General features: G+C 36.9%; 1 protein-coding gene across 4 annotated transcripts in view; it reads left to right on the top strand.

The window, feature by feature from the left end:
- Positions 1-443: 443 nt before the first annotated feature.
- LOC128514134 (dnaJ homolog subfamily C member 13-like) overlaps positions 444-15,266 on the top strand; it is a 223,522-nt gene continuing 208,699 nt past the window's right edge. For 3 of the 4 annotated variants that reach the window (XM_053487839.1, XM_053487836.1, XM_053487838.1), the window contains exon 1: positions 878-1,044. The gene's annotated coding sequence lies outside the window, so the exon portion shown is untranslated. Of the gene's footprint in view, positions 487-877; positions 1,045-15,266 lie in introns of those variants that run through there. The other variant, XM_053487837.1, reaches the window with a different exon arrangement.

Consider the following 15,266-nt stretch of genomic DNA (forward strand, 5'->3'; position numbering starts at 1 on the left):
AGTATGAAATCTATACCTATAAGAAACCTACCACTGAGCCACCAATGCCCCATCTTTAAATAATAATAATAATAATAATAGCAGGGAAATGTACATCTTATTATACAATCCAATTTTTTTTTTACAGCAGCTACTTCACTGACTCTCACCTTCATATCTTTCTGTTTATAATGCCTAGTACTTTTACTTATAATGACTAGTACTTTTCAAATAGAAACAGGAAACATACAGCATCCAAATGGGCTAATCCCGTTTCCCATCACTGCCGCTGGTATTTATGTAATCATTATTACAAATTCTACCATACATACAGTATGTGTAGACAGTCATTACTGACGTTCAGGGGATCACAAGAACGCTGACATGACATCCGTGTTTTATAAAGTCACCCTATCTTTTTAGTGCATGCGCATGCGCATTTTAAAATACGTCATGTTTCACTGCTTTGGCATTGGCGATACAAATCTATGCTAGGACTGGCAGCAGGTTTGTGTGGTTTTGTTGTACGATCAATTTGGGGATTATATCTTAAAAAAATCATTAAAAACGTGTCACGAAATGCTGACTTCCATAAAATGTTATATTTTGGCAGTGCTTCTATCATTTAGAATAGAAAGTAGGAAACGTTGGCAAAGGACTGCATATCAGTAGATATATATATATACATTTTACTGGGTGGGAGCAAAATAATAAAACAAATTTGATTTCGACATCCCATAACTAAGCCAATGATGTATCTTAATGAAACAATTAAGCAGCGTAAACCGAATACGTCGAGATTTCGGGAATTGAATTAACCTGCACACCGCTGTTTGCTGCTTCCTGTCTCTCTAATCAGCTGACATCCTCGTGACAAGCTGGTGGTTGGCTCATGCGCAGAATTGCTCTTTGTGTAGACAGAACATGGCTCCGTCCTGAGTTTTATTACTGAGCGAAGCGTAGTTGTCAATGTTCAGCGGCAAATTTTCGAAAAACAAAGGAACATTGACGCGTTTTGGAAGGCTGCGGGTACAGGAACGTAAACAAGTCGCATCTGGTAATAAGGTAAAGGTTGTACGCACCTATGTTAGCTAGCTATGGCTAGCTAGCTGGACTTATGCACTGATGTAGGGAAACTAGTTTTCTAATGCATTTTCTCTCGGATAGTTTACCTGGTTACAGCCTACTGTAACACAGCTGGCAAGTGAAAGACTATCGAGCCTTGAGTGTTTATTTTGCTGTAAAGCTCAACTGGTTACAGTCATTGTGTTTTAATTTTAGTCACTCGGTTGGCTAGCTAGTCAACTATAACTTAAACATTATGCCCTGGTTTGATACCATTACATGACTCCTTTGTATAGCTGTTTATACTCATTGGCACATAAGGTTAATTAATTGCAGCAATGCCGTTACAATAGGTTTGTCCATATTTATCTGAAAGACCCGATGGTTAACTTGCACCCGAATATCTACCACAGTTGTTTTTTCCCTAGACGTATGCATAACAGCTTAGTGTTGGATCTGTATTTTAATATATCGATCTACTTTAATCTATATTCGGAAAATAACGTTAACTATTTGTTTCGGTAGTGACGTTAGTTATTTTTACAAGAGAAAGTCGTCCCCTGAGCAACAGCGCCCCCTCTGCTTTGCTGCCAGACGGGTAGAGACGATTTGAGATTCCTGTAGTATTTTTAAAATACATCAAATTGCCTTAGACCTCATTTTATTTATTCGCACCACAGGCTCAAGAACGAGCATAAATGCAGGTTGAAGTAAACATGCAAAGTCAAAGTAAACGGTCACATAGGTCAGCCTTTTCCAAATGCTGTCCATCCTGTTATGCAGTCTTTTAGGTCCGAGTGACTGTTGCTCTGATGAGGAAATGTGTGCAGACCAACCAAAGATGTTTAAACCTGGAGTAGGATAGAGTATTTAATTCTCTTCTATCTTGTATAGAGTCTTAAATGTTGTTTCATGACGGTTGTGTGCGCGCGTTAATTGCAGTAATGGCAATTCTCCTGCTTGATTCACTTGTTATTGATTTATCCTGAGAGATAGGAATCTTTGTCATCTGACACCCTTTTGGAATTATTGTCTCTCTCTGAAATTATAGTCATACTAAACTATGGAGGAAAATGTGCACTATGTACTACCAGAACAGATTCAGTGCAATTTGGCATTGGTTTTACAAAATTTCTTTAAGTTTGAATATCTTCCAAATCATTTCGGCTGGTGGAGAACATTGTTCCAACACTTAAGTCCAAATTAACTTTTTCAAATTGATTGATTTATTTGCTTGACTGCTTGTTTGTTTGTTTGCCATCTATGTTACACAAGTATTCAGACCCTTGGATAAGATGGTGTCTTTGTTAAGCTGGGTATATGCTTAAAGGCATATTTCTATCTCTTTGGTAGAAATTTTTTTGTGCAAAAATTATTTTTTTGATGAAATACGATTTTATTTGTATATAAATTTTATTTGTATATTTTATTCGTATTTATTTGATGAAATACGATTTTATTTCATATATATATATATATATATTCATATATATATATTCATATTTATATATTCATATATATATATTCATATATTCATATATATATATATATATATATATATATATATATATATATATATATTCATATATATATATATATATTCATATATATATATATATATATATATATATATATATTCATATATATATATTCATATTTATATATTCATATATGAATCCACATCTTTGCACAGATTTGGCCTTTTAAAGGCATGTGGTCCTGAAATTTTGATCAGCTGTAAAACAACCTGTTTGTTGCTAAAAAAATGTTTTGTTTCACTCCCATTTCTTCTTGTTGCATGTTGAATATGATTTCTTGCCATTTTTCAAGTGGTCTTAAACTTTTGATCAGGACTGTATGTATGTGTGTGTGTGTGTGTGTATGTATATTAGGGCTGAGCGATATGGCTGAAAACTGTATCACGATATCAGTGTTTCATATCGGTCGATACCGATAATTATTGATATTTTTATGACCCATTTAAAATAAGGACCAGGAGAAAAATATATTACATTTAAACATTTTTATTTTAAACTTAACCTTCCTCTGATCATAGTCCCCTCAGTTATTAAGACAGAAATGTCAATAACCATGGAAAACTTAAATAATTAAAATGTAAACATAAGTCTAAAGTCACAATGAACACTTAACAATTATCTCTTAACATTTAAGGTGCAAAATGAAAGAAAATGTAAGAAATGCTTAATAAAGTGTAATAAAATAGTGCAAAGTGCATTTTCTGCTTTTGAAGAGGAATCCAGCAGACCAGCATGAGACAACGACATGTTGCAATCAAACATGATACTGTTACATGATTGACGTTAGTGTATCACTCCCTTCATTGCTAGGTTACCAGAGAGCGAGTGCCTCTGTTAATGCAACTGTCACGGGCAAACGGAAGCGGACCAGAAGTATATATAAATATATATATATATATATATATATATATATATATATATTATATATAAAAATATACCCGCTGTTGCGGGAGAGAGGTTGATTTTACGGCAGCTGTTTACGGGAGTGTAGTCCAGTGCGGGCAATGCTTTGTGGGTAATGCAGTCCAATGTGCGTGAACGCGGAAATGTGAGATGAGCTGGAATATAGAGCCTGATCCTGTTTTCTTTTAGTAGTTTTTGGTTTGATTTAAGTACGGAATCCACCCGGAAGTTTGTAATATCGCCGGACAACGCAGAAAATAAAAGAATGGACATGCATTGACTCATTTGTCTTTCTCATCACTGCATGGGCATGAATTAATGGGCTGTTTCGCTGCCGCGAGAAATGACAAAATAAAGCGGAGAAGCTAACACCGCGTTCTAGCAACACGCACTCAATCAGGAATTGGACCCAAAATCACAAGATCCGGCGAAGCGTCGGAAACGACATGGGCAGACTTAATGACTGAGCGATGTGAAGCGCCATCTTGTCTCCTTTTATACTTCCTGAATCGCGACCGTACTACTTCAGGGTCCTAGTACCGGTCGCGGAGCGAGTGCGCATGACAGCAACCAAACTAGCTTCGCGACCTCTGTTTTCTTCCGACAAAGAATAAAATTTATCAAACGTTTTATCTAGGGCTGCAACAACTAATCGATAAAATCGATAATTATCGATAATGAAATTCGTTGTCAACGAATGCCGTTATCGATTAGTTGGGCTGCGCACGTTACTGAGAAGCGCGACCCCAAGATGCACAAATACACACAGCCGCTCGCGCGATGGAGGTCACAGAAGCGCCGGCAGGAAAAAGCGCGCGCCCCGAGTCCTCCAGGGTCCGGGAGTGATTTACATTAAACGCCTCTAAGAAGACGGTAACCTGCACGCTATGCAAGACCGAGCTTACATGGCATGTCATGCACGAACACTTAAAGAGAAAACGTGTTGGTGTTACGGATAGCGAAACGTCAGCAGAGTCAGTAAAAACTGTATCTCCATCGTGTAAAAGTTGTATAGTTTAAGTGCTTTTAGTTTAAACTGTTTGCTAACTTCGGGACAGTCGCGCTAGATCTGTTCACGCGCTACTCGCGAGCATTACATTGCGCAATCACCTCACGAGCAATAGTGATTAGTTACATGGCGCTATTTTAGATCAGCTTAATTTACACGGTGTGAATAACAGTAGAATATTACATTTAGTGATTGTTGTGATTTTCAGCGAATGCAAATAATAGTACATTTGTGACTATTAGCTTTTTGCATTTATACAGTTTTTTTTATAGTCCACTACAAAGTTAACTTGTAATTTACTGTGGTTTTACTTATGCATACATCATTTTATTATACAAAATTACATTATTTTAGCTGTTTGTCTTATCAACTGAATATATCAGTGTATTTTTTTATATATATACTGTATATATTATATACTACATTTCATTTAAGGTTTAAAATGTCCAAATTAAACATTATTAACTCTATATGTGGCTTTTGCATTTTTTAAAGTTTATTTTTATACATAAATAATACCCTGATTTATGTTTTTTTAAAATAGTTATAAGCGAAATATCTAATGAAAGAAGCGGTTAGGTTTTATCCGATTAATCGATTAATCAAAAATATAATCGCCCAACTAATCGATTATCAAAATAATCGTTAGTTGCAGCCCTAGTTTTATCAAACACATTTTTTATTGATATCGATCACGTGTCTATCGCAATACATATTGTCATCGTTTTTTCGCCCAGCCCTAGTATATAATATATATATGGAGTGATATCCCTGACATTTTTCAAAAGAGATTGCGTTTCCCATATGTGGTTGCAAAAGTGTGACACAATTCTAATGCAATTGCAAACTTTGCGTTACCTTCGCGAACACACAGTGACTGCCAAATTTCAAATGAAAAAGCAGAGTTCATTTGCATTTCCTATGTCTTACAAGTCATAAGCCTGTCATATATAAATAGCAAAATCAATACCCACGTTAGTTTTTTCATTTTCTCTGTGTTGCGCATGTAGCCTGCCAAAACTTAAACGCAATCGTTATTCTATTTGCAATTGCATTTCCAACGAGTTACACGGAAATCTGTCAATCATCGTCAGGGGTGGATCTATACTGTGTGGCGTGATGGCATGGGGAGTGATGCCACTCGCAGTCGCCGACCAAGATGGGGAAATTTGAGCAATAGAGGTGAACCAAGATTATCTGATCTGTTTATCAAGAAATAAACACACACAAATGACAAATCACATATTTTTTTACTCTGGAGTGGACAGAGAAGCTATTACAAATAAATATATTTTTAAATCTTCTCTTGTTACAGCTAAATCTGTCAAACACTGCTTACCGGCGCTTTATAGCGATGGAGTAACTAAGGGACCGTCTAAAAAGTTTAAGTGTGAAGTTCAGTTTAATATCAATTAAGTTGTTCATTTTTTATTAGGGAAAGAAAAATGAAATCAATCTGAATGAGAAAAAAGGTTGTAGTTATTAGCAGTGGTAGATTAGATTATAGTACAGCTGGTTTTACATGTGTAATCCACATAAAGCTATTAACTTTTTTTTGTAAAAATGTATAAATTTTTTTTTATTAAACTGAATATTGCAAAGGTCATTACAAGGATAGAGTGGATTATGGTACAGTACAATTAATATTATTTTTTTTATATATACAGTATAATAAACACCCTGACTCTCATTTAACAAATTATCTGTTCCCAACAACCGGTTGGGTCTTGGTCATGAACTTTTTAGACAGTCCCTTAGTGACTTCATCGCTGTTATGCGCTAAAATGCCTCCATGCCACGGATTGAAACAATATAAAGTAATCATTATATGAGAATTTGTATTACGTGTCTTAATTTTCGTGTATTAATTTGTCATGTGCCTAGGGTTAATTATAATGATGATGATAATTTTGATGATAATAATATATTTGACAATATTATGAATTTTTGATTGTGATGTCCTAATATATTTGATAGCGATTTTGTGGGGGGTGCAATCCGTGGCAGGGAGGCATTGTGGCGCATGACACCAACTTTACCGGGGTTCACCTTCATTGCTCAAATTTCCCCCTCCTGGTTGGTGACTGTGAGTAACGTCACTCCCCATACAATCACGCTCCACAGTATAGACCCACCCCTGACGCTAATTGACAGGTTTCCGTGTAACCCTTTGGAAATGCAATTGCAAATGGATTGACGATTGCATTTGAGTTTTGGCAAGCTACATGCACGACGAAGAGAAAGTGAAAAAGCAAACGTGGTAATCGATTTGCTATTTAAATATGACATATATATGCTCATAACTTGTAAGACATGGGAAATGCAAATAAGTAGTGAAATGGGCAGTCAGTGTGCGTTTGCGAAGGCGAAAAAGCAAACGGTAATGCAAAGTTTGCAATATATTTGCAATTTCTTTAAAAAAATGTCTTTTTGACAGCATCTAAACATGCCAGTTCACCATAATACTCTACGTCCATGAGTCCCCCAGATCTGCGCCTTTAATTAAGGCAAATCTATTTACAAAAATGCTTGGCTAAATAAATGGGTTTTTACCCTATACTTAAACACTAAGCCTGTGTCCAAGTCCCGAACACTATTTGAAAGGCTATTCCATAACTTTGGGGCTTTATAAGAAAAAGCTCTGCCCCCTGCTGTAGTTTTCATGATACGCGGTACTGACAAGCAGCCTGCAACCTTTGAACGAAGTATGCATGTCGGATCGTAAGACATTAGCAGTTCACTCAGTTACTGCGGCGCGAGACCAGGTTGCAATGCACACAGAACTTCTGACAAAGAGTGGCAGCATTCCTGGCATCTGAGGTCAGTCTATGTGCTTTTTGTCCAAACCGTATTTGCAGGTATCCATGCGGGCTGTAATCGCAGTGTCTGTGGGACCATGCCATCAGTCTGTGTTTTTCATGACATAGTGGGTTGTCTGTATCTTGCCTGCTTGTTTGTCTTTGCTTTCTTTCAAACAGGTGGCAAATAATTTTTACTGTCACAACTGTCACAAAAAAAAAACATGGCCATGATGATGACACAATAATTTACTGTACAGCAGTTTATTTTATCATCATCATCATTAATCACTGATAGACATGCATAAAGACAACTCAAGCTTTTGCAAAATCGTACCAGGACTTTTTTTTGTTATGATTTACATCTGTATGTTTACGTCTGTGCTTGATCACACTTAAAAATGACTGACACCTGCATGTCCCGGTTCAAGGATGGTGCAGCCACATTTATAAAAATAACTAAATATATGATTAAAAAGATAATGATAAATAATAAATTAAAAAAATAGCATACATTGTTCTAAGTTAATGGATGGGCAATTAATGGGTACAGATGCACAATATATATGTTGTTGAGCAATATGCCAAATAAATATCTGCTGATGGGCCATAGACCGTCCGTATATAGTTCATCTTAATCATTTACACCCATGACATTAGCAAATGCCATCAACCAGGCATCCCAAAATGAGGACAAATTAATTTTAAGTTTTATATTATCAGAAAAAAAATTAGATTTGATAACTTGTCTATCCTAACAACTTGCTGGATTATTCTCCTCTTCTGGAATAATTTTTCAGTTTTAAAAGTGCAGCTGTTTTGTTCTCTGAATCTCAGTGTTCTTCTGAGGAAAAGGTAAATTCTTCCTCACTGTCCAGAAGCTTCTGAAGAGCTTCCTTGTCTGTATAGCGAATGCCATCTCGTGCAGGAAACACACTGAATCTGTTTGGAAACTAGGGCTGGTCCGAATACCATTTTTTGAGCTTCGAGTATTTGGTAATGATCAACATCGAATACTCGAAGCTTCGGTGGGAGGGGGCTGAATATATTCTTATTTCTAATAAAGGCAGGAATCTCTGTGTGTGTGTGTGTCTGTTGCATTTTTATGTCGAACAGTTCATCCAACTGCTGCGGACTAAGGGGAGTGCATTTATTTGTTTTTTAACATTTTTGTGTAATATGGATACAGGCAAGTTGTCATGAACTAGCCTGAGTAGACCAGAAGAAGTAGCTTTAGCGGTTAGCCCTTTGTTATTGATGATGTTAGTCAGTCACTTGATGGAGGTTGGTTGTTGTCTTGACATAGCATTAACACGGCCACACAAGATAAAAATAAATATAATCATCATTGCCACATTTAAATGCAGTAATGAACAGTTAAACATGATAAAATTCAATAAATAATTTATGGGTTTGTAAAACTTTATAATTCCACGAATTTGTCTTGCTTACTGCTAATGACAGATTTAAAAGGCATAGCAGTGTAACCAAACTGTTTCGCTACAATTAGATTTTTTTGCTTCTCCTAAGTGCTAAGCTATCGTTTAGACTATTTATTCAGGTTATTGTTGGTCTTTCAGCTGCTCCCAGCAAGGGTTCGCCACAGCGGACCATTCGGTCCGCACATACAAGCTTGGCATAGGTTTTATGCCAGATGCCCTTCCTGACGCAACCCTCATTGCATCAGCGGCTGGAGCCGCAACCCTCACTGCATCATTTGGGCACTGGCTGGGAATCGAACCTGGGCCTTTCGCCTAGCAGGCGAAACGCATACCACTGAGCCACCAGGTGTAGACTATAAATTCAGAGATAACAGTTAGGTATTGTCACAGTCACACAATGTATATCTCCTTTTCTTCTGCTCTCTCTCTTCTCCTCTCTCTCTTTCTCTTTCCCTCTTCCTGTCTCTGTCATGCTATACATGTAGACTTTACTATATCAACTTCACAGTTACTGCAAGCAAGGGATATGTCACCGACTATTTAGTGCTATTTAAATTACTTCTAAGACTTAATATTTCAATATTTCAATATATGTTAGACTAAAAACTAAACAGCCTTACCAATAGTGTTGTAAATGACCATGTTCTTTTTTTTTTTTTTTTTTATCGTGACATAACCATCAGGAAATAAAGGCTCCCATATATGAGATATGAGACCAATCATCTCATTCTTCTTTGGATCCCATACACAAATGTCAAGAGAATTAGCGTTGCCATTCCAATAGGAGACTTTATCTACTTAGCTGCATTGTATGTGTAAATGAAACATTTGGAACTGTCATAATATTTCACAGAAATACAAACCCAAAGCCTTCTCTTCTCTGGGTGCCTTGTGAAGTGAATCACTTACTGATTCCAAATCATGAAATATATTGTCCATTGTCAAATTCTGTAAGTGTGTTAAAAATACTTTAAATTCTTAGCACAGATAATCCCAACTTATTTCTGCTTCAATCTTGCCCTGAACATTATATTTTCCATTTTCAGTGGAACCTTGGATTGTGAGCATAATTCACTCCGGAAGCGGGCTTGTATTTTAAAACACTCGTAAACCAAATCGAATCTTTCCATAAGAAATAAAGAAAACTCAAATTATTTATTCCACAGCCACAAAAAAATAAATACATAAAAATAATTAACACAAAATATAAAGTAAAAATAAAACAAATTAACCCACACTTGTCAAAACAAAAAGTGCATGCGTGATACATGATACTCTGTACTCGAAAACCAAGACTTGTTTGTTTTAAGTCAAAATTTGTTACAAATCTTCGCTCTTCTTGTGGAACACTCGCAAACCGCATTACTCGCAATCCGAAGTTTCACTGTATGTTAAATATTTAATGGACAAAACTGGTATTCCTGGAATTCTCTTTAAAAGGTTCCCTTTTAGTGCCTGTAGCTTTAAATTAACTACTCATAAATCCCCTTTGTGGAAGTACATACTGTACTAGCCTTTTAGCCACTAATGATCCATGAGGTGACTAAGTCCCAAAGAGACACCATATTTAAATTTTACAGCATATGAATTTAATGTTTGGGAGACAAGCTCTTAAAGCGAAAATTCATATTGCAAAACACATTTTCCCCATGATACAAATGCAGATAATCAATTCTAGCCACCCAATAATATAAGCAATTTCCAACTATATAAATATATTTTGCATATAAAAAATAGAAAGAAAAAAAAACATGTAAATTACCTAAAATATGAAATGAAAACATTAAAACCCTTTGGGGTTGGCTCTCCTGTGGATGGGACAACTTTGTTCTGTTAACTGTGAAAGGTACTTAAAATGCCCATTGTTGCAAAATCATTTTTATAGACATAGGTGTAGTTAGGCCTGGGCGATAAAACGATAACAATATGTATCGCGATAGACACGTGATCGATATCAATAAAAAATGTGTTCAATAAAACGTTCTATAATTTTTATTCTTTGTCGGAAGAAAACAGAGGTCGCGAAGCTAGTTTGATTGCTGTCATGCTCACTCGATCCGTTACCGGCACTAGGACCCTGAAGTAGTACGGTCGCGATTCAGGAAGTATAAAAGGAGACAAGATGGTGCTTCACATCGCTCAGTCTGACGCTTCGCCGGATCTTATGAGAGTACTCACAATTTTGGGTCCAATTCCTGATTGAGTGAGAGTTGCTAGAACGCGGAATTGTGTAAACTCTTTCTCTCGGTGTGAGAGAGTTCTTATTATAACTCTCGTGGTTATCCTGCCTGTTCGCGCTATTTTCGTGTTTCGGTTTACCGTCCACGCTACAAGAGCAGACGAAGCACTCTATGCGCGTGCAATATCTCCACTGCCCTCAACAGCTCGATTCTGCGCGTGCAGTTTATCCCCTGCTCACTTAAAGTGTTCTCCGCGCATGCGCAGCTTCTCGATTCTGTGTGCGCTCAACTGTCTGCACGCGCTTGCAACATTTCTTTTATACGACGTGTCTTCTGTGATTATTTAATTACTTATTTATGTATTTTATTTAATTAAGTATTAGAAATACTTAAGTATTAGAAATACTTAAGTATTAGAAATACTTAATTGATTAGAAATACTTAATTGGAAAGTTTATTGGAAACGAACCCAATTCAATAAAATACAGGCTTGCATTATTTTATTTTTTTGGATCTGATGTAGTTGTTTCTCAACTACATCAGACGTTCATAATGATAACAGAAAAAAAAACACATGCCATAGTTTTGTCCTTTGTGGCAGTAGCTAGTTTTGGTGTAACAAATTTTACATTTTGCTGCTAATTATAAATTGTACAGGTCCTTCTCAAAAAAGTAGCATATTGTGATAAAGTTCATTATTTTCTGTAATGTACTGATAAACATTAGACTTTCATATATTTCAGATTCATTACACACAACTGAAGTAGTTCAAGCCTTTTAATTGTTTTAATATTGATGATTTTGGCATACAGCTCATGAAAATCCAAAATTCCTATCTCAAAAAATTAGCGTATTTCATCCGACCAAGAAAAGAAAAGTGTTTTAATACAAAAAATTCAACCTTTAAATAATTATGTTCAGTTATGCAGTCAATACTTGGTCGGGAATCCTTTTGCAGAAATGACTGCTTTAATGCGGCGTGGCATGGAGGCAATCAGCCTGTGGCACTGCTGAGGTGTTATGGAGGCCCAGGATGCTTCGATAGCGGCCTTAAGCTCATTCAGAGTGTTGGGTCTTGCGTCTCTCAACTTGCTCTTTACAATATCCCACAGATTCTCTATGGGGTTCAGGTCAGGAGAGTTGGCAGGCCAGTTGAGCACAGTAATACAGGTCGTGCTGAGAAATGAAATCTTCATCTCCATAAAGCTTTTCAGCAGATGGAAGCATGAAGTGCTCCAAAATCTCCTGATAGCTAGCTGCATTGACCCTGCCCTTGATAAAACACAGTGGACCAACACCAGCAGCTGACATGGCACCCCAGACCATCACTGACTGTGGGTACTTGACACTGGACTTCAGGCATTTTGGCATTTCCCTCTCCCCAGTCTTCCTCCAGACTCTGGCACCTTGATTTCCGAAAGACATGCAACATTTGCTTTCATCCGAAAAAAGTACTTTGGACCACTGAGCAACAGTCCAGTGCTGCTTCTCTGTAGCCCAGGTCAGGCGCTTCTGCCGCTGTTTCTGGTTCAAAAGTGGCTTGACCTGGGGAATGCGGCACCTGTAGCCCGTTTCCTGCACCACCTGTACACGGTGGCTCTGAATGTTTCTACTACAGACTCAGTCCATTGCTTCCGCATGTCCCCCAAGGTCTGGAATCGGTCCTTTTCCACAATCTTCCTCAGGGTCCGGTCACCTCTTCTCGTGGTGCAGCGTTTTCTGCCACACTTTTTCCATCCTACAGACTTCCCACTGAGGTGCCTTGATACAGCATTTTGGGAACAGCCTATTCGTTCAGAAATTTCTTTCTGTGTCTTACCCTCTTGCTTGAGGGTGTCAATGATGGCCTTCTGGACAGCAGTCAGGTCGGCAGTCTTACCCATGATTGCGGTTTTGAGTAATGAACCAGGCTGGGAGTTTTTAAAAGCCTCAGAATCTGTTGCAGGTGTTTAAAGTTAATTAGTTGATTCAGATGATTAGGTTAATAGCTCGTTTAGAGAACCTTTTCATGATATGCTAATTTTTTGAGATAGGAATTTTGGGTTTTCATGAGCTGTATGCCAAAATCATCAATATTAAAATAATTAAAAGGCTTGAACTACTTCAGTTGTGTGTAATGAAAGTTTAATGTTTATCAGTACATTACAGAAAATAATAAACTTTATCACAGTATGCTATTTTTTTGAGAAGGACCTGTAATCTGTGTATTGAGAGGCAACATCCCATTGAGCTGATCTGATGTGTGTTGGTCTGCCTGACCCCTCTTTTTTTTTTGAATAATTTTAAGTTACTCTGCCTTATTTGGGAAAGATGGTCTACAGTAGCTTTAAGTTCAAATTTTCTAAAATAAACACTTGGTGGTTCTTCAAGATCTTGACTGTAGCCTATTTCTACAGTTTTCTTTTTTCAATATAGTTAATTTGGAGTTAGTTTCATTTCTACAAATGGTGCAAACTCTGCTAGATTATAGATAAGATTCCCATTCCCCTGCCATTCTGTGTTTGGCAGTGATCGGCAATTAGCAGATCATGATCTTGGTGATCGGTAATCGGTGATCTGCCCCAAAAATGATGATGATCGGAGCATCTCTACCCGTGACAATTGCATTAACAAAGGCACTCGCTCTCTGGTAACGTAGGGAGTGATATGCTAACGCCAATCATGTAACAGTATCATGTTTGGTTGCGCCATATTTTTGTCTTATGCTGGTCTGCTGGATTCTTTTTCATAAGCAGAAAATGCACTTTGCACTATTTTATTACACTTTATTAAGCATTTCTTAAATTTTTTTTCATTTTGCACCTTAGAGATAATTGTTAAGTGTTCATTGTGACTTTAGACAATGTGTTTACATTTTAATTATTTAAGTTTTTCATGATTATTGACATTTCTGTTTTAATAACTGAGGGGACTATGATCAGAGGAAGGTTAAGTTTAAAATAAAAATGTTTAAATGTAATATATTTTTCTCCTGGTCCTTATTTTAAATGGGTCATAAAAATATCAATAATTATCGGTATCGACCGATATGAAACACTATCGTGATACAGTTTTCAGCCATATCGCCCAGCCCTAGGTGTAGTACATCACAAGGATTTAATTTTATTTATTTATACTAACAATAATAAACTTAACATTGTGGTTTTTAGAATGAAGAAAATATAGAGGGAAATATATACAGTAGTTGATCAATTGGAATGGTTATTACCGTCGCGCTCACCGCCGTGTAAAAACGTCAGCGGCCAAAATAAATCAGTTGCATTTTAAAGTCATTGGTAAAATGGCCGCCAGGTGGCGCAAAGTGACATTTTCGCTCGTTGCAATAAATACAATAGTGACTGTTATACAGCGTATCTCTGTATCGGTTTATTGTTATTTAAGTTTTGGATTATTTTAGGTACTTTAAACACATTGTTGGGTTGCTCATGTTGGCTCATATGAGATGTAGTTTACAAATGAACACCTGGTTGGGTTATTTTGACCCAACAACTGGTTTATTCATTATTCTTTCGTTTCTCCAAATATCAGCCTGCAGAATGTTCGAAATATTACTGTTATTGTGTCACAGGTGTAGTTTTAAGAGTTGTTTAGGCAGGAATGCGTGTGTATACAGCTCAAAACCTCCATCAGTTATTAAAGATAGCGTCTATTTAGAAAAAATGCCCCGCGATTTCGGAGCTTCAGGGAAATCTCCCGGCGCTCTGCGCATAACACCGGGCCAACTCATGTCGAAAAGAATTTATAAACGGTTTCTAAACGTAGGCTATTGTTTTTTTTTTACTTATAATATTTGTTAATTTAATTTAGTTTAAATGAAACTTCGATTCGGCATCGTGATTCTCCTCTTTAATTTACTCCATAGTCTAAATCAGCACTCATGAAGTTTTCCATGAAGTTTGATTATGGATGCGTCGAGAAAACAGCAAGCAGAGTGACTCCACTCCGGCCATCCGCGGAGAGCAGAGTCAGCGCGAGCAGACGGATGGCCATTGCACTTACACCGTGTAGTAAAATCCACTGTAACTCAACAAACCCCAATCATCACCAGCCGTGCCTTATTCCGTCATGTCATGTGGGCATTATAAGATTTGTATTGAAAACTTCTAACTAAAAAGTGGCAGCTGGCACGCATAAAAATAGACGCAGGTTATTTTTTTATAGTCTAAATAAAAACCCTCCGCTTTAATTTCCTAAATTCTAATCGGCGCTCAACCACACGCATAGTTTTCCCGAGCGCGAGGAATTTTTTTGTGCTAAATAATGTTTATGCAGTATAATAATTCCTATTAATCCTGGGTTGTTCTTTTAGTGTCACTATAGTGTTTTACAATGTCAGACAACATTCAAATACA

Source organism: Clarias gariepinus, chromosome 26 (genome assembly GCF_024256425.1).
Source record: "Clarias gariepinus isolate MV-2021 ecotype Netherlands chromosome 26, CGAR_prim_01v2, whole genome shotgun sequence".
NCBI classification, from domain to species: Eukaryota; Metazoa; Chordata; class Actinopteri; order Siluriformes; family Clariidae; genus Clarias; species Clarias gariepinus.